Source organism: Hemiscyllium ocellatum, chromosome 1, assembly GCF_020745735.1.
Source record: "Hemiscyllium ocellatum isolate sHemOce1 chromosome 1, sHemOce1.pat.X.cur, whole genome shotgun sequence".
Classification (NCBI taxonomy): Eukaryota; Metazoa; Chordata; class Chondrichthyes; order Orectolobiformes; family Hemiscylliidae; genus Hemiscyllium; species Hemiscyllium ocellatum.
This window is the reverse complement of record NC_083401.1, coordinates 52,284,017-52,302,569: the sequence shown is the minus strand read 5'-3', so window position 1 is coordinate 52,302,569 and position 18,553 is coordinate 52,284,017. Positions and strand designations below refer to the sequence as shown.

The window sequence follows — 18,553 nt, the reverse complement described above, 5'->3', positions numbered from 1 at the left end:
TATTGATGCTATTGTCAAATATAGCAATTTCTCTAATTACCCTGAGAAAATGACGGTATGCCTTCCTCTTGTGCCATTGGGAGCAGCTTGGCTCTTGGGTCACCTCAGATAGTAGTTGAGAATCAACACATTGGTACATGACTAGAGTTACATTGAGGTCAGATTGTGTAAGAACAGCAGGTCTGTATTCCCAAAGGTTATTGAAGGACCTGGACCAGATGGGCCAATGGGCTGAGAAGTGGCAGATGCGTGCAATTCTGGCGTCCTTCCTATCGGAAAGATGTTGTGAAACTTGAAAGGGTTCTGAAAAGATTTACAAGGATGTTACCTGGGTTGGAGGATCTGAGCTATAGGAGAGGCTGAACAGGCTGGGGCTGTTTTCCTGGAGCGTCGGAGGCTGAGGGGTGACCTTATAGAGGTTTACAAAATTATGAGGGGCATGGATAGGATAAATAGGCAAAGTCTTTTCCCTGGGGTCTGGGAGTCTGGAACTAGAAGGCATAAGTTTAGGGTGAGAGGGGAAAGATATAAAAGAGACCTAAGGGGCAATGTTTTCACACAGAGGGTGGTACGTGTATGGAATGAGCTGCCAGAGGATGTGGTGGAGGCTGGTACAATTGCAACATTTAAGAGGCATTTGGATGGGTGTATGAATAGGAAGGGTTTGGAGGGATATGGGCTGGGTGCTGGCAGGTGGGACTAGATTGGGTTGGGATATCTGGCCGGCATGGATGGGTTGGACCGAAGGGTCTGTTTCCATGCTGTACATCTCTATGACTCTATGGTGCTGGAAAAGCACAGTAGGTCAGGCAGCATCCGAGGTGCAGGAAAATCGATGTTTCAGGCAGGTGCCCTGATTTTAACATTCACCAGGAGTCTTTATTAGAATTCGACTGTTGCTCTCCATAGGCTCCAGTCTATAACATCATGTTCGTGGGATGTGAACATCATTGGTTAATCAAGCATTTGTTTCCCATGTCTAATTGCCCTGAAGCACTGCAGAGCTTCAGACATATGGGCACCCATTGTCCTGTCAGGAAGGGAGTTCCAGAATTTTGACCCAGCGACAATGAAGCAATTTGTGCTATTATTTCAAATGAGGATAGTGTATGGCTTGGTATGGAATTTGCAGATGGTGGTATTTTCATATATCTGTTATCCTTGACCTTCAGTGTGGGAAAATTCATGGATTTGAAAGGCACGTTCAGAGAAGCCTTGGTGAGTTATTGTAGTTGCTACAAACTGCTACACTATACATAAGTTGTGCTCGGAGCAAATGTTAATGGTGGTGGACTGGGTGCCAATATAGTTGTCTGTTTTGGATGGTTTGAAGCTTCTTGAATATGTTCGGAGCTACACACATCCAAGCACATGAGAATTATTCCATCACCCTCTTGACTTGTGCCTTGTAGGTGGTGGACACAATTTGCAGAATTGAGTCCCTGCCAAATTCCTGGCTTCAGACCTGCTCTTGTAACCACTCTACTTATGTGGCTAGTCCAGTTTCAGATTCTGGTGATTGGTAACCCTTAAATGTTGATCAGTGAAAGATTCAGTGAAAAGGCTTTTGAATGTCATGCACAACAGTTGTACACCTTCCTGCAGTGATGTTCTGGGAATCAGATGATTGACCTCCAACAACTACAATGACCTTCCTCTGTGCCAGATATGACTCCAACCAGTAGAGAGTTTCCCACCTGATTCCCACCAACTCAAGTTTGACCAGAGCTGTTTGATGACACCTTCAGAAGAATGCTGCCTTGATATCGAGGACAGATGTTCTCATCTGATCTCTGGATTTGAACTCTTTTCTCCATGTTTCGACGAAGACTTCATGAGGTCAGAAGTTGAATGGCTTGGAAAACCCAGATTGAATATGAGTGAGCAGTTTATTCCGTTGCAGGTGCTGATTGTCAAAAGGACAGACCCTGGCTTGCACTTTAAAGGAAGAAGCATGTAAAATATCGATGTTACAGAAGGATGTAAGGCAAATTGGAAAGTTTTCTGTTCCTTGATGCCTCTTGGACACATTCTAACGCAGATCTGATTTAAGAGTCCTCACCTAACTTTCCAATCTCACACAGACTTTCAAGTAGGTTCATAAAGCATACTTGAAAAATGTTACAATTCAAGTAATATAATTTAGTTTACTAAGAATCCCAGTTTAAAGATTGAATTTGATCCCAGATTTCCAAGATTGTAATATACAGTGGTGTGAAGTATTTGACTCTGTACCCAATTATTAATGAATTAGATATCAAAATCTTATTGTAAAATGACCCTATACATTGTTATTATACAAAAAATATATATCATTGCAAGTTGTTTTAAATATTCAAAAGATTACACATCAAGCAACAGTTATTGCCTTTGGAGAAGGTGGGACCTTCACGGTAACCTCAGGATGCAGGAAGTGGACGCACGCAGTTGGAACAACTCTGCACCACAAGCTAGCAGACCAACCAACTGAACTAACCAGCCAGTAGGGCTGTGATAAATGGCAAATATGAGTGTTGTTTCTTTGACCCAAATATTTTGTCAGTGATTGATTAAGTTCTCGGACTGATCATTCAGGACAGCAGTGCACTTTTGCCACTGTCTGCCTGTCCAAATGTTCCTTCCTTGGCAGCAAAAGTCTTCAAACAAAAAACCAATTTACATGCAAATAGTCTGTGTTGAATCCAACTTGTTGAGCAAAATAAAGAGAACACATACATATTAGGAAGTCAAGTTCATTGAAATGCATATTAATCATTTAATAGTGTCAATGTAAATAATTCGAAAATAAAGTATTAAAAATAAATATGTATTGACAATATGACTGAACTACAAGTGCATCAGATGTGTACTATTTTGATGGCACCACCATCTTTGCAGTAACTTTTCAGGATGGTTTTCTAATTATCTTCACAGATCGAGCAATGGTCAACATCATTTTATTCACATTTCTTGTAACTAATTGCTTTCAGTTTTGATCTTGTTCATGATCTCAGATGAAAACTATGACCTCACACATTTATGCTGTAGTATGACAGTGGGCATTTCTTTTAGTGAACAATGAAGAGAGCTCACAATCAGAAAACTATCTCAACCGCCTGTCTTAACTGGCTGGTGAGTGGGTTAAAAGCTAGTGGCTGCACTGCATAAATACAAGTGTGTTTAATTAATGTTTCTAAAATCAGACAAATTAAAACAATATGCAGTGATACAGATATGGGATGATTCAGACTTCAAGTGATTCATAAAATAAATGCAATGCCCATTGTTTATCATCTGTACATGAGTCAATAGGAAATGCTAACCTTTGATGACTGATCTCTCTGCTGGTTTCAAAATGTATACATTTTCCTTTGCATAACATCTGGAAAGAAGATTGTGAACAAGTTGGGATGCTGACTATTGCACTGTATGAAAGAGGATACATGTAGAGGATGCATATAAAAGTAGTTTTTCTAAACACAAGAGCTGAATGAAAATGACCAGATGTTAAATTGGAGTTAAACTTTTTTCTGTTATGGTGAGTCTAATGATTGAATTATTGTCATTTAATTGACCGTTCAACTAAAATTGTACTCATTTTAAAGGCTGTCAAGTAAAATAATTTCCTTCATCAAAACATTAGTGAGAAAATGAAGAAGTGTTGAGTATTAGTGAAGTTAAAATGATAAGGAGTGGAATTAGATAAATTAAGGAGTAATGGCTTGGCTGTTAGGGTTAAAAAAACCTTGTGCATTTCTTTTTTGTTGTTTATGAACATTGCTGACAAGGTGCTTCATCTCTGCTGTCCCCTGTGATGGTGATTCACTGCTGCTGATTTGGTGTCGGTACACTCATAGTGCCTATCCAGAAGGAGGTGTTTGGTTTTCAACCCAGTACTAATGATGATTGACAAGGTGTACATCTCCATGACTCTGTGACATGGTGGCTCGCACTGCTAACTTAAAACTCCAGAGACCCAGGTTTGATTTCACCCTTGGATGACTGTCTTTGTGGAGTTTGTGCTTTCTCCTCATGGGTTTTTATTGCTTGCTCTGGTTTTGTTTCGCAGTCCAAAGATGTGCAGGTTAGGTAGATTGGCCATGGTTAATGTGGCATTATGGGTATAGAGTAGGGGGGTGCTGGATCTGTATGGATACTCTTCAGGGGGTTGGTGCAGATTTGATGGGTTGAATGGTCTACTTCCACACTGCAGGAATTCCAGATTCAGTGACCCTTGCAGATGATGGTGTTGCCATTTGTTTGTTTTCTTCATCATTTTGAAGTGGTGGAAGTAACTGGTTTGCAAGGTACTGTGAAGGAAGGCTGGGCAAATTGCTGCAGTGCATCTAAAAGTGCATCTGAATGATATTAAGCTACTTGAGTTTTATTGGATCTGCAGTTAAGCAGGCAAGTGGGTGATATTCCATCACATTGCTGACCCATGACTTTTGGATGATGGACAGGCTTTTGGGAATTCGGGAAAATGTTGAGGAACTCCGACATTGGTGTTCTGGGACTGAGATCATGTGGAGCTACTGGTGTTGGACTGGGTTGGGCAAATTCAGAAGTCACACCACACCATGTTATTGTCCAACAGCTTTATTTGAAATCACAAGCTTACAGAGCACTGCTCCTTTGTCAGGTGACTTTGCTATTGGGCTATAACCTGGTCTCGTGTGACTTCTGACTGGGACTGAGGTGAGTGACCTCCAGTAGCTCCGACCAGCTTCCTTTGTGCTCGTTATGACTCCAAACTATGAAGCATTTTTCTTCTGTTTCCCATTAAGTATATGGTTCCTGGCTTGCAAATACTGTCAGAAGCAATCACTATCACCTCACCTCTACAATTCTGCTCCTTCCTGCACAATTCAATCAAGACTGTCTTGGGGTCTGGTGCAAAAAGGCTCTGCTGAAATCTAAACTGAGCATCAGGGCTCAGAGTATTGTTGAGATAAGTGCTTCTCTGCCTCCCCTTGACACCCACATTCTCCCCACTCACATTTTGAAGGTAGAGGTAATCTCCTCCCTCTCCGAAACCTCCTGAAAATACCTCCTGCCATCCTTGCCCTCCTCTGGTCGATGCCCTCCGCTGAAATCCAGTGAATGAAACTCCAGGATACAGCAAAGAGCCCAATGACCACCAAGCTCCCATTCCAGAACTCTGCCAACCATATTCCACCTCTCGGAACCCCAACACTCAATTATCAAAACCCTTGCCCCATTTCTCCCACCCTCACTGAAAGGCCCTCCCCCTAGTGACCCTATCAATACCGACACTGACATTCTAAGCCACTCACTACTAGTCCAATCACAAGTTGAAACTCTTCTGTGTTTGCTGCTGCCGTTTTCAGCTTGGGAGAGAACCAACCTGTGATTGGAAGAATGACTGTTCACTACTATATTTCCTTCTGTTATGTTTGTGGGGGCTAGTTCTGTCTGATTGATCTCTGCTGTAGCTGGATTTTGGAAACTTTCAGGGACAGGTTTGCTCACCATTACTGTATATGTTGAGTGTTGCTAAAAACCTCAAATGGAAGTTGAAATGGATTATCCTCCTAGCACTTCAACTTCATGATGGCTGGAAATACTGGAGCTCATTGCCACATTATAAGACCTAAAAGATATAGGAGCAGAATTGGGCCATTTTGTCTATCGAGTCTTCTCCACTATTCAATCATGGCTGATACGTTTCTCAATCCCATCCTCTTGCCTTCTCCCCGTAACATGGCAAAAGTGAGGACTGCACTTGCTGGAAACCAGAGTCTATATTAGAATGATGCTAGAAAAGCACAGCAGGTCAGGCAGCATCCAAGGAGAAGAAAAATCAACATTTCGGGCAAAAGCCCTTCATCAGGATCTAATCTGGACACCTTCTCCCCATAACGCTTGATCTCCTCACTGATCAAAAACCTGTCTATGACCTGGCATCCACAGCCTTCTGTGGCAATAAATTCCACAGATTAACCACCTTCTGGTTGAAGAAATTCCTTCTCGTCTCAGTTCAAAAAGATTGTATCTTCACTCTGAAACTGTGCCTTTGGGTCCAAGTCTTTCCTCCTAGTGTAAACATTTTCTCCACATTCACTCTATCCAGGCCTCTCAGTGCTCTGAAATCCCCCCTCATCCTTCTAAATTCCATTTAGTACAGAGTCCTCAACCATTCCTCATTTGACAGGCCCTTCATCCGAGGATCGTTTTTGTAAACCTGCATTAGACCCCCTCCAAGGCATCACATCCTTCCATAGATAATGGGCCCAAAATTGCTCATAATATTCCACATGGGGTCTGACCAGAGTCTTATGCAATCTCAATAGTATATTTCTGTTCTTCTATTTGAACCCTCTGGGAATGAGAATACAAGGCAAATTGCATTTGCCTTCCTAATTGCATGTTGACCTTAAGAGAACTGGAACTAGTATTCTCAATTTCCTTTTGTGCTTCAGATTTCTGAATCCTATCATTGTTAGAAAATACACCCCTAACCATCCTCCCAAGGTGCAAAACCTCCCACTTTCCCCTGTTGTATTCTATCTTCCACTTCTTTGCCCACTCTCCCAGCCTCCCCAAATCCTTTTGCTTCCTCAATGCCACTGTCCCTCCACCTATCTTTGTGTCATTTGCAAACTTGATAATTGGAATATTTGTGGAATTTGATTGTTGCTTAATTGTCTGCTTAAGTTAGTTGCTTAATTGTCCACCACCAATCACAACTGGATGTGGCAGGATTGCAGAGCATTGATTTGAGTGATTAGTTGTGGAATTGCTTAGGTCTCTTACTGTTGTTTAGCATGCACGTCATTCTGTATTGTAGTTTCACTACATGTGGTCCGTCCAGCCTTGGTCTCCTGTCCTGTAATCCACATTGAACATGCTTGGGGGAGCAAAGGACATAGGATTGACACAAATTCAATAGCCACTGGGAAAAGTTACAGAGATCATGATGCCAATTAGCCCATATGCGCAAGTAATCAAGGTCAGTGCTGATGTCTAAAAATGCAATATCGGATCAACTGCACGAAAGGCCTCAGATGTTACTCAATGCATGATGACGCAGTACCCTACCAATAATTTTTGTCAGTCAGTCTCATACATGGCATTCATATGATTCACCTCACCTGCCTGCTTTATACAGATGCCAACCTCACATCCACACCTTATAGCCTGCACTTTCACAAACATGACAGCCACATCAGCTGAACAGGTTGCGTGACACACATAGGTGAGAAATGTCTTTCATTAGCAATTTTGGAGAAAATTTGAAACTCTGGTTAATAATAAATATGTAAGTTAGCTTGCTGAGCTTCCAACACATTTAAACAGTGACTAATGAACCTGAAGGATCCATTAAATACTACCAGCAAAACTAACATCATTTACAAAATACCATGCAAGAACTTTAAAAAACACTACAACGGACAAACAAGCAGGAAACTTGCCACCAAAAGACATGACCCACTATCACTAGTTTCTATACATGCAGACAAAGAACGACACCACTTTGACTGGGACAATACACACATGAAAGACATGCATGAGAATTCTTAGAGGCATGGCATTCTAACCAGAACTCCATCAATAAGCACATCAACTTAGATCTCATCTACCTTCCCTTGAAAAAAAGAACTGGAAATAGAATCACCCACCTTAAGAACCTAAGACCTATAAATAAAGAAGCAATACATACTACCAGTGCTTCACCAGAGATGTTCACTGATGATGTTACTTGGTCATGATGAGGAAATGTCTGAAAACAAACCTTCCAGCTCAGCCAGATAACTTACAAACTTAAATTTCTTTCATCTTGCAACACATGTTGGTAACTGGAGTTAACCGCAGGGATTCAGGCAGGCCTACAAGTCCTGGACTCCATGGTGAAGGTGGTGATAGCTAATACTGAGACTTGCATTGCTGCAGCCACAGCCAGCAGAGGGCTGAGCACATCAAAGATGACGTCATCCTTACACCTAATCCGCCTGTTCACATGCCAGTACTCCTGTCATTCCAAAATTGCTAAAGCACACTCTTGCACACAAGAATGTTGTAAAGAGTTCAGAGGAAGGCATTAATGGGAAAGCCCACAGCTACAAGTTGATGGCTGTGCACAATGATGTATGTGAAGAAATCTTCCATTCAGGCAAATAACATGGGGCCATTATTGGATATGCTTTTTATGCAAGGAAAAGGAATATTTATTGAAAGCAAAAGGCTGATTAATCATCGTCAATCAATGAGAGTAATTTGTTTATAGACATGGTTTGGAATGTTAATTTTTTATTCAGATCTATTTTTGCACTGAGACGAAGCAGATGCTGTGATGGGCAGTGACACAGGGAAGGTACGGTGTGGGACTGTAGGTGAGCAGGGAATTCAGGTTGTAATTATTGAAAATGCACTCAGATGTTCATAGTCAGTCTGGGTAGAGAAAGGGCTTTCAAGATGACCCTTCCTCTTCCTCCTCAACTTTTTGTTTGAGAGTAGATGGCAAGTGCTGCCCCCATTGAAGGTGAAGCTGCACAGCATGTAGACCACCATGAATCTTTGACATCCATTCTCTCAAGTACTGTGAGATCCATCCAGGGTGGTCCAGTCTCTGGAGGCAATGTTTAGCAAGCCAATGTTTTCACATTTTAGGAGGTAGGATGAGGAGAGGACATGCTTTCACACATTGTGCACACATTGTTTCACAAAACAACAGATGCCTTTGGCATCCAGTGTTTATGAGGTGGTTGAAGTATAGCGGGCACAGAATGAAAGCTCCATGATTGTTGCCAGGATACTGGGCATGATTCACGGTCACATAGAACATGGAAAAGTACAGCACAGAACAGGCCCTTAGGCCCACGATGTTGTGTCAAATATTAATCCTAATGTAAAATAAAAAAACTCAACCTGCACACCTCTTGACAACCCTGTTCACTTGGGTGGCAGCTTTGAGAGATCTATGTACTTGCAGACCCAGACCCCTCTGTTCTTCCACATCACCAAGAATCTTATCTTTAATCCTATAATCACCATTCGAGTTCAGTCTTCCAAAATGCATCACTTCGCATTTATCCAGGTTAAATTCTATCTGCCATTTCTCAGCCCACCTCTGCATCCTGTCTGTCATGCTGTAGCCTGCAATAGCCCTTGATACTATCAATGACATCTCCAACCTTTGTGTCATTACACACTAGCTCAATACCGAGCAGATAGAATTACTTACAGTTCCTGTATGAGGCAGAGTTGATGTGGTGCCTGATCTTTCTAGAATATTTCTAAGAGTAGAGGTGAACATATGAGGTGGTTATAAACTTGCTGCTGCCCACGGTCTCCATTGGGAAGAAAGGTAACCTGATCACCCACAATCAGCTTGCTGAGAGGTGACAGGCAAGTGAGATCAAGGATTTTGTTCAATCGCAGGCCTTGACACAGGCAACCTTTGAGTGTCACCAGAAGCTGCCAGCTAGTTGGAGATAGTAAGTTCTGGATCCTAAAGTCCACCAATTGAGATACACTCCTTTGGTGCTCAAGTCTTTTTTCCCTTTTGCAGGGTTTGGAGGTCATGGGGAGAGGTGTTTGTGGGTGGCCTTTCTCCACTATCTGAAATGCTAATTGTCCCCATATTGTTGCAATTGGCCCTTCCCACTCCCCAACCTACCCAGGCTCAATAGATTGGTTACCATTGTTTCATCGTCAGGAAACTAATCACATCTCCTCGCTTTGGAGGCAGGTGATCAGTGCAGTGGTAAGTTGAGGTGTGAAAGTTTTCCATGGACCGTCTCACCTAGAAGGCATGGCAGGAAGATTCATTTTGGAAGGCTGAATTTGAATGCTGAATACAGGGTTAAAGACTGGACTCTTGACAGTGTGGAGGAACAACAGGATCTTGGGGTCCATGTACATAGATCCCTCAAAGTTGCTACCCAAGTTGATAGGGTTGTTAAGAAGGTGTATGAGTGTTTTGGCTTTCATTAACAGGGGATTGAGTTTAAGAGCTGCAAGGTTTTGTTGCAGCTCTATAAAACCTTGCTTAGACCACACTTGGAATATTATGTCCAGGTCTGGTCACCTCCTTATAGGAAGGAGAAAGTGCAGAGGAGATTTACCAAGGTGCAGTCTGGATTGGAGGGCTTTTCTTATGAAGAGAGATTGAATGAGCTAGGGCTTTTCACAACTGGAGAGAAGAAGGAAGAGAGGTGACTTGATAGAAGTGTACATTGTAATGAGAGACATAGATAGAGGAAATAACCAAAGACATTCACCCAGAGCAGAAATGGCTGTCACAAGGGGTCATAGCTTTAAGGTGATTGGAGGAAGGTATATGGGAGATGTCAGAGATAGGTTCTTTATGCAGAGAGTGGAATGGTGCTTGGAATGCACTGCCAGCGGTGGTAGCACAATCACAGACATTTAAGTGGCTGCTGAACAAGCACAAGACGGCATTAAATTAAGGGATGTGTAATTTAGGTTGATCTTAGGTTAAGAGCCTTAACTGTGCTGTACTGTTCGTTGTTCTGTTCTAACTAATCATATTGGTCTTCAAACTGGATGTTTTGAGTATAAAAGCATGAACACTACGCTGAAAATTTATCAAGCTCTGCTTGGGTCTAGTTCTGGTGCTGGGAAGGCACAACAGGTCAGGCAGCATCCAAGGAACAGGAGAATGGATGTTTTGGGCATAAGCCCTTCATCAGGAATGATGAGGGGCTTATACCCGAAACGTCAATTCTCCTGCTCTTCGGATGCTGCCTGACCGGCTGTGCTTTTCCAGCACCACACTTTTCGACTCTGATCTCCAGCACCTGCAGTCCTCACTTTCTCCTTGGGTCCAGTTCTGGTCACCGTACTTTCGGAGGAATGTATGGTCCTTGTGTCGTCACATGGCACAGCTTGGTAGACTGGTCCAATGATCTACCTGCTTTTTATATTTCTGCCCAATTTTCACAACATGCACATTATGGAACCTGGCACAATTTGCAACAAAAATGTGCAAGACTATCATTTTGGGTATCAAAGAGCACCCTTACTGCACTATCAACAGGAATTATCAATCTGAATTTCACCCTTATCATGTTCCATTTCTCCTTGACAAATGGAACACCTTCAACAGAACAATATGTATAGAATGAAATAAAAGCAACAGCAATAGAATTATGTATCCGCAGTATCTCATGTTTCTTAGTGTGAATAGTATGTTTTCTCATGCTTCTGCGAAGCAGACTGTTTGTGTGACTCTGCCTTGCAATGTAACACTGTCTTCTCGATAAGAGTTTTGAAATCAGACCAGGGCCACCGAAATATACCAATAACAATAGGGATCCCTAAGTAGTTTGTTCAAAGCTGATAGTCACTTGATTGTATTCCCAGATATTGGAAACTGACAATTTTGTACCATACCCCATGGAAAATGACTTGGTTCTAAGCAAGTGAACAGAAATAAAGGTTTCAACGTGCCAAGTTAAACGACTGCTATCATACATCTTTATCTTGGTTCATGACACTGAAATGCTAAATAATTTTTTATTGTGGACAGTGGGGAAATCAAAATTCTGTATCTTTCCTCGTCATCGCATTCAGCTGTATTTCCTGTTGATTCAAGAAACTACATTAGGTTTTCATTTTACACTTAATGCAATTTATCCTACAGCGAAAATTCAAGCACTGGAATAATGAAAGAAAAAGTGGTCGCTGCTCCTGTCTGATTTAATTTGTCTGATGCTGTGCATTGTTGCAGTGTCTTACATCTGCTCAGAGGGAGAAGTAAAGAGAGCCTGGCTTGGAACCTGGGTAGCCAACAGGAGATGCCTCAGAGAAGCTTTGTGATGTTATTTTTTTTTTCTAGTTATCGAAATTTTCTTGTTAATGCTAAATTTGATTTCAAACAGGACTGCAGTGTCAGCAGAAAAAAACGACACCCACAATGGTGTGACCAATCTGACCTGGAGTGGGAAAGATGCAGAGTGGCTCAGTTGCTCAACAAAGTTGTACAAAAGCAGCAAAGGTTTTCACAATTAGATCCAACATCTTTTGCACAGCTCTAACCATTGGGAAGGAGGGAGAGATAGAAAGAATTAATTTTATTTTTCTGTGACAAGCCTCATTTTCCAGCAGTATACACTAAATTAAAGCTGATAACAGAGAGAGTTTAATTTTGAACAGAACAGCAAAATAAAATGTTGAGTTGACTTTATTCATTCTCTCTGCCCAAGCTAAAGTAGCACTAGCTCTCTGATTATGAGCGTTACATCCCTGAACCTGGTACTCATCATATTTGCTGGGGATCAAGGACGAGTTGTACTTCGTAAATCTATGGTGCATGGAGGCAGTTGCACATGTCTAAATGCAGCTGCCTGCAAACAGATCCAATTTTTGTTCCCGGAATTTTCAAAGCACACTCAAGGACTCCAGCAGCTTTAGTCATTTTCCTCAAATGTCTAGAGTGGCTGTGGAGGCCTGGTGCCCTTTCCCTTTTGAGGAGAATTCACAGTAGACAAGAAAGTGCATAATAAATAGGTAACTATCAAATACCTTTCTCTGGAATTCGCAAACTGTCAAATTGTTTTAATTAACTGCCCTTTTAAATGGGGTGGGGGGGGGGGGGGGAAGGAGCAAGAAAAATCAACTACCAGTTGAAAGAAAATGTAGTGATTACTATTTCAGTGTTTGTTGACATAAGTGCTACTTGACTGTTTGTTTTTGCAACAAAATCTAAAAAGGGACCTGTAAATTCACAGTTTGATCAACAGTTCCAATTGATCAAAACAAGATTAATTTATTTGGGTCTGTAAGTACTAATGCATATTTTGATGATTGATTAAATACTTGAAGAAAATGTGTATTTTATAAGGGATTAAGTATTTGAAGAGACATGTTTATAATTGGATTTTAAAGAAGATAGTGAAGTCTGCAATACTTAGAAATTCAGAAATGTATTTTTTTCACTTTACCATGGCACCTGACGTCTGCTCATGTTGAATATTATGTGAACTATCATGGTCTTGAAAAGGGTGGTAGGTAAACCACTAAGTATTTGTATGGAGGGGGACACAGGGGTGGTAGATTAGCATAGAGACTATGATGGAGCATATGCAGGAGGATGGGGCACATGTGGTAGCAAGACCTATCATGGGATAGGCTGTGGAGAGTGTTAGTGGTGAGGGCTGGAAGGTATTTTCTCATTCTGTTTTTAAGTATTTGGGAGTATGGATTAGAGCACTGAGGCAGGCCTTTTAAACAGTCTGGCTCCCTCCTAACTCTTTTCAGCCTGATAGGCACAACTCCAATCAATATCCACATACTGGAATGGCAGTCTGCATATTTGGGCAACTTCCTTCGAAGTCATGTTTCAGAAGGTGGGAAATTTCCTGACTCAGCAGTGACAATTCAGTGTTTTGTAAAATGTTCTGCAGATAATAGTGTAAGTTTTGAAACCTGACAGAAGAATTAACAAAGAAAATCAAGTAAATTATTGTTAACTACATTGCAGTGTATCAAGAGTAACATTCTATTTCTTTCTGTCTGTATGTAAGTTACTACTAGGAAAACAAATTTGACCAATAGTTAAAATTTTCTGGAAATGTTTTTCTGTGAGAATTTTTTTTTCCCTATGAACTTTAGCTTCAATATTATAATTCATGATATTGCTTTATCTCTTGTCATAACATGCTGAGGGATTTATTGTTCTATCAATAACTCATGTCCAACGTGTTCACTGATTCATACTGTGCTGCACAGTCTTCATGTTGAAATGTAAGATAATGCTTTACAGATATGTGTTTCCAAACAAGATGCTGTTCCCCCCCCCCCAACACCCCCCTTTGAAAAGCTTTACAAATTGTTCGGTAAATCTTTGCAAAAGTGTATGGACAATTTATAAAGGACAATTTTACAAGAAAGTTGTGCTTAAGGTCAGTAAAATTGGTTCATTTGTCAACTTGACATGATCAAATGAATAATGTATGAAGGAAAAGCTGATTGACTATCAGTCTAAATAAAGAGGACAAGGAAGCAGGTTTCCATGCAATATGAGAACCTTTTAGAAATGCAAACCTTGAGACTGTACACTGGTAACAATAACCCATCCTCTTTTCAACAAACTGCAAGATGAAAGCTTGATTGATTTTGCTCTGTCAAAAGAAGCTTTGATTGGGTTGTAGTCTTGTACAAGACTTGAGTTTTAGTATTAGAATTTTGAGTAATGGACAGACATGTTCACATACTGCCACCACTGTAGCAGACAAAGAACATGAGTGCAGAACATGAACGACAGAGTGAACAAATAAATAAAAAGAAGCAAATGAGACCAGAGATGTCAGAATGAACAGCAGGTGAATGCGGTCCCTTGAGTAAGCTCCATTACCATTCTGTACAATGGCCCATGCATTTATGATGGATCCTATTGCTTTCAGTCCCCAAATAGTGAGATAAATTTGAGATGTTCTTTTTTTATCAAGTACACAGTCTGCTTTAGCACCTATAGTGTGTGGCAAATGACATTGTGAATTTTTCCTCTTAAGATGACTGTATCGTCATAGGTAGTCTAGAACAAAATAAAGGAGGTTATGGCTTTAGCAAAGAGAAAGTGAGGACTGCAGATGCTGGAGATCAGAGCTGAAAATGTGTTGCTGGAAAAGCACAGCAGGTCAGGCAGCATCCAAGGAGCAGGAGAATCGACGTTTTGGGCATGAGCCCTGATTCCTAAAGAAAGACTCATGCCCGAAACGTCGATTCTCCTGCTCTTTGGATGCTGCCTGACCTGCTGCGCTTTTCCAGCAACACATTTTCAGCTCTGGCTTTAGCAACACATGCGATCTGATTCTGACTGCTGCTTACTGAATATTTTTGTTTCTTCCCAAGAACATCGTAGTACCTTTGTTGTTATGTTTTCCCACATTATGTTACTGTTGAATGAAGGTGTATTATTTAACTTCCCTCGTCTTTATTTGTTTTTAAACCTATTACTTTGGTACTTCAGCCTTTCAACAAAGTGAATAAAATAATTAGATAACAGTTGCCAGTTCACTTCATAACTTACATAATTTGGTAAAGTTCAACTAATCTACTTCAGAATTTCTTTTTCTTGGAAAGGAAACCCATAGTTTTTGATCTTTCCTGGGGAAAGGTTGTCAGATTTTGCAAGGTCATTATATCTTCTCATGACTTACTAGTCAGTATTACATACAAGACTATAAAATGAATAATATCCATTACTGTTTGGTCTTGGAAGATCTAAATAATGAACCAATAGACCACTAATTTTTAAATTACTCATGTTATGGACCAGTGGCTACAAATAACATCTAGAGTGGGGTGCTGGAAAAGCACAGCAGGTCAGGAAGCCCCACTCTCGACTCTGATCTCCAGCATCTGCAATCCTCACTTTCTCCTATAAATAATGTCTGCTAGTGCTGAACTTTGGCTCAGAAACAAACAACAGAAGTTGCTGGAAAAGCTCAGCAGGTCTGGCAGCATCTGTGCAGAGAAATCAAAGTGAACGTTTTGGGCCCGGTTACTCTTCCTGCTGAGCTTTTCCAGCAACTCCTGCTTTTGTTTCTGATTTACAGCATCCTCAGTTCTTTCAGTTTTTATTTAGTCCTGAACTTTGGCTCACTGCTACATTAAAATTATTTGAGTAACAAAGCTAACTTCTTCATCTCAAGTCTGCATTATTCTTAAGTTCCAGTTCCAGAGGTGTTCCATAAAGACAAAAGGGTGCAGAGATTTGGAAATTTGTCCATTTTATTTGTGGACTATTTGGTTATGTGAAATTATTTTGTCACGCAGAGTAAACCGTTTTTTTAGAACTCTATATAAATGTAGTTTATTGTGTTTTGTCTGCGATTATTTCATTGCAGTGTCTTGACTGAAAATTGTCACTTTATGAACAATTTGGCAAAGAAAAACACAAACAATAACAATGCTGAAGATCTACAAAGCTTTTTAAGTAAGGATCTGTATCAGAAATAAATTTATTTTAAAATGTATTAATTGTTTCTCTCTGTACTCTCTTATATAATCAATTATATAATCTGTTCTATCTCCTCCATCTCTTTTCTTTGTCCCGTTTCAACTGAAAGCAATGACATTGCCTTGGGCATAGGCAGCCTTCAGATCTCCTGACTTGGAAACCTGGACAGTTAACATCTGCAGTGTTTTCAATCATGTGGATTATTGCAGCTCACACCTGGCCTTGTTTGTATCTGACGCTCAGCAGTCATGTCAGCCACAGGGTAGTGATCATTTAATAATGATTAAAAGAAGGGGATATTGGCCATTTGCCTTCCCTTCTGAAAAGCCTGGAAAACTGGATCATTGCATTGAAATGTGGTTCCCATTGTCCTTCCTGGGACGAGGTGCTGATCAGAGGACAGAGATTAAAGGTATAAGTTAAAAGGAGAAGGCGAGGAACAAAGATGAAGATCAAGTATAATACTTTCAATAAACTTGGTAATATAGTTGTGAACGTAGTTTGCAAGATAAAGGTGTTTATTCTAGCATGATTTGGAGATGCCGGTGTTGGATTGGGGTGTACAAAGTTAAAAATCACACAACACCAGGTTTACACATGAAAGAAGTGAAACTATCACTGTATTCTAACAGATGAAAGGCTTAATAGACAATCAATTTTTCAATGTATGATTTCAGTTACATTACACTGCAAATTTTTGCTATAAATTCTGTTACAATCGAGCCCTCCACAATCACCTGATGAAGGAGCGTCGCTCCAAAAGCTAGTGTGCTTCCAATTAAGCCTGTTGGACTATAACCTGGTGTTGTGTGATTTTTAACTTTATTTTAGCAAGCAGTGAAGTAGATTAAATAATACATTTCTGGACGACATTGATTTAAAGGTAGAGCTGGCTGGGGTTGCATTTTGAAAAGTATGATTTGTTGGGTCCAATAACATGTTACAGTTGTTGCTAATGTGTATCATTATGCTTTCATTCATTGCTTAATTTGTTTTGCTTGTGTTTGAAAATAAAACCATTCTCTTCAATTTTACATTGGAGGGGCAAGCTGGGCAATGCTAAAATACAAACATTTGGCTGATGGTGACAATTGACTATCGAACCTTAGCAATATAGGTTCCGTTCGTTCACTGTCAATCTGCCAGTTTAAATGTGACATTAGAATAATACGTTTCATAATTTTATCAAGGGAAATGGTAAAGCTCAAAGTGTTGACACCCTGTTGCCTTGTAATCGCCTTTCAAAGGCTACATTCTGAGTGTCATTCCTGGCAATGGAAAACCCACAGCCAAATGGAGTTTCATGGGGAAAATTGTGAGGTGATTCACTTTGGAAGGAGTAACAGGAATGCAGAATACTGGGTTAATGGTATGATTCTTGGTAGTGTAGATGAGCAGAGAGGTCTCAGTGTGTCTGTACATAGATCCCTGAAAGTTGCCACCCAAGTTGATAGGGTTGTTAAGAAGGTGTGTTAGCTTTGATTAGTAGAGGGATTGAGTTTCGGAACCATGAGGTCATGCTGCAGCTGTACAAAACTCCGGTGCAGACGCACTTGGAGTATTGCGTACATTTCTGATCACTGCATTACAGGAAGGACGTGGAAGCTTTGGAAAGGGTTCACAGGACATTTATTAGGTTGTTGTCTGGTATGGAGGGAAGGTCTTATGATGAAAAGCTGAGGGTTTTGAGGCCGTTTTCGTTAGAGAGAAGGTTGACAGGTGGCTTAATTGAGACATATAATCAATGTTAGATAGAGTGGATAGTGAGAGCCTTTTTCCCCAGATGGTGATAACTAGCACAAGAGGACATAGTTTAAAATTGTGGAGTGATAGATATAGGACAGAGATCAGAGGTAGTTCATTGACTCAGAATAGTAGGGGTGTGGAACACACTGCTTGCAGCAGTTGTAGACTCACCAAATTTAAGGGCATTTAAATAGTCATTGGATAGACATATGGACAAAAATGGAATAGCGTAGGTTAGATGGGCTTCGGATTGGTTTCACAGGTCAGCGCAACATTGAGGGCCAAAGGACCTGTACTATGATATAATGTTCTATGTTCTAAATTATAAACAACTGCAGTCCCAACACTGATCCCTGAGGCACACCACTGACCACTGATTGCCAACCAGAAAAACATCCATTTATCCCCACTCTTTGCTTTCTGTTAGTTAACCATTCTTCTATCCATGCTAATATGTTACCCGTAATGCCGTCCACCTTTATCTTATGCAGCAGCCTTCTATGTGGCATCTTGTCGAATGCCTTCTGGAAGTCCAGATTCATCCAGCTTGCCATTGTCAACCACGTTCATAATGTCCTCAAAGAATTCCAGTAAATGAGTTAAACATGACCTGTTTACATGAGCCCATCTGCTTCATGGGACAATTTCTATAAGATGGCTTGCTATTTCTTCCTTGATTATAGATTCAAGCATTTTCCCCACTATAGAATGATGAGGGCAGAGTGGTGGACATGATCTGTTTGGACTTCAGTAAGGCATTCGACAAGGTTCCCCATGGGAGAATGGTTAGCAAGGTTAGATCACATGGAATGCACGAAGAACTAGCCATTTGGATACAGAACTGGCTCAAAGGTAGAAATCAGAGGGTGGTTGTGGAGG

General features: G+C 40.8%; 1 protein-coding gene across 4 annotated transcripts in view; it reads left to right on the top strand.

Annotated features, from left to right (window-relative positions):
* cntfr (ciliary neurotrophic factor receptor) overlaps positions 1-18,553 on the top strand; it is a 368,813-nt gene that overhangs the window by 198,993 nt on the left and 151,267 nt on the right. The window lies entirely within an intron of this gene.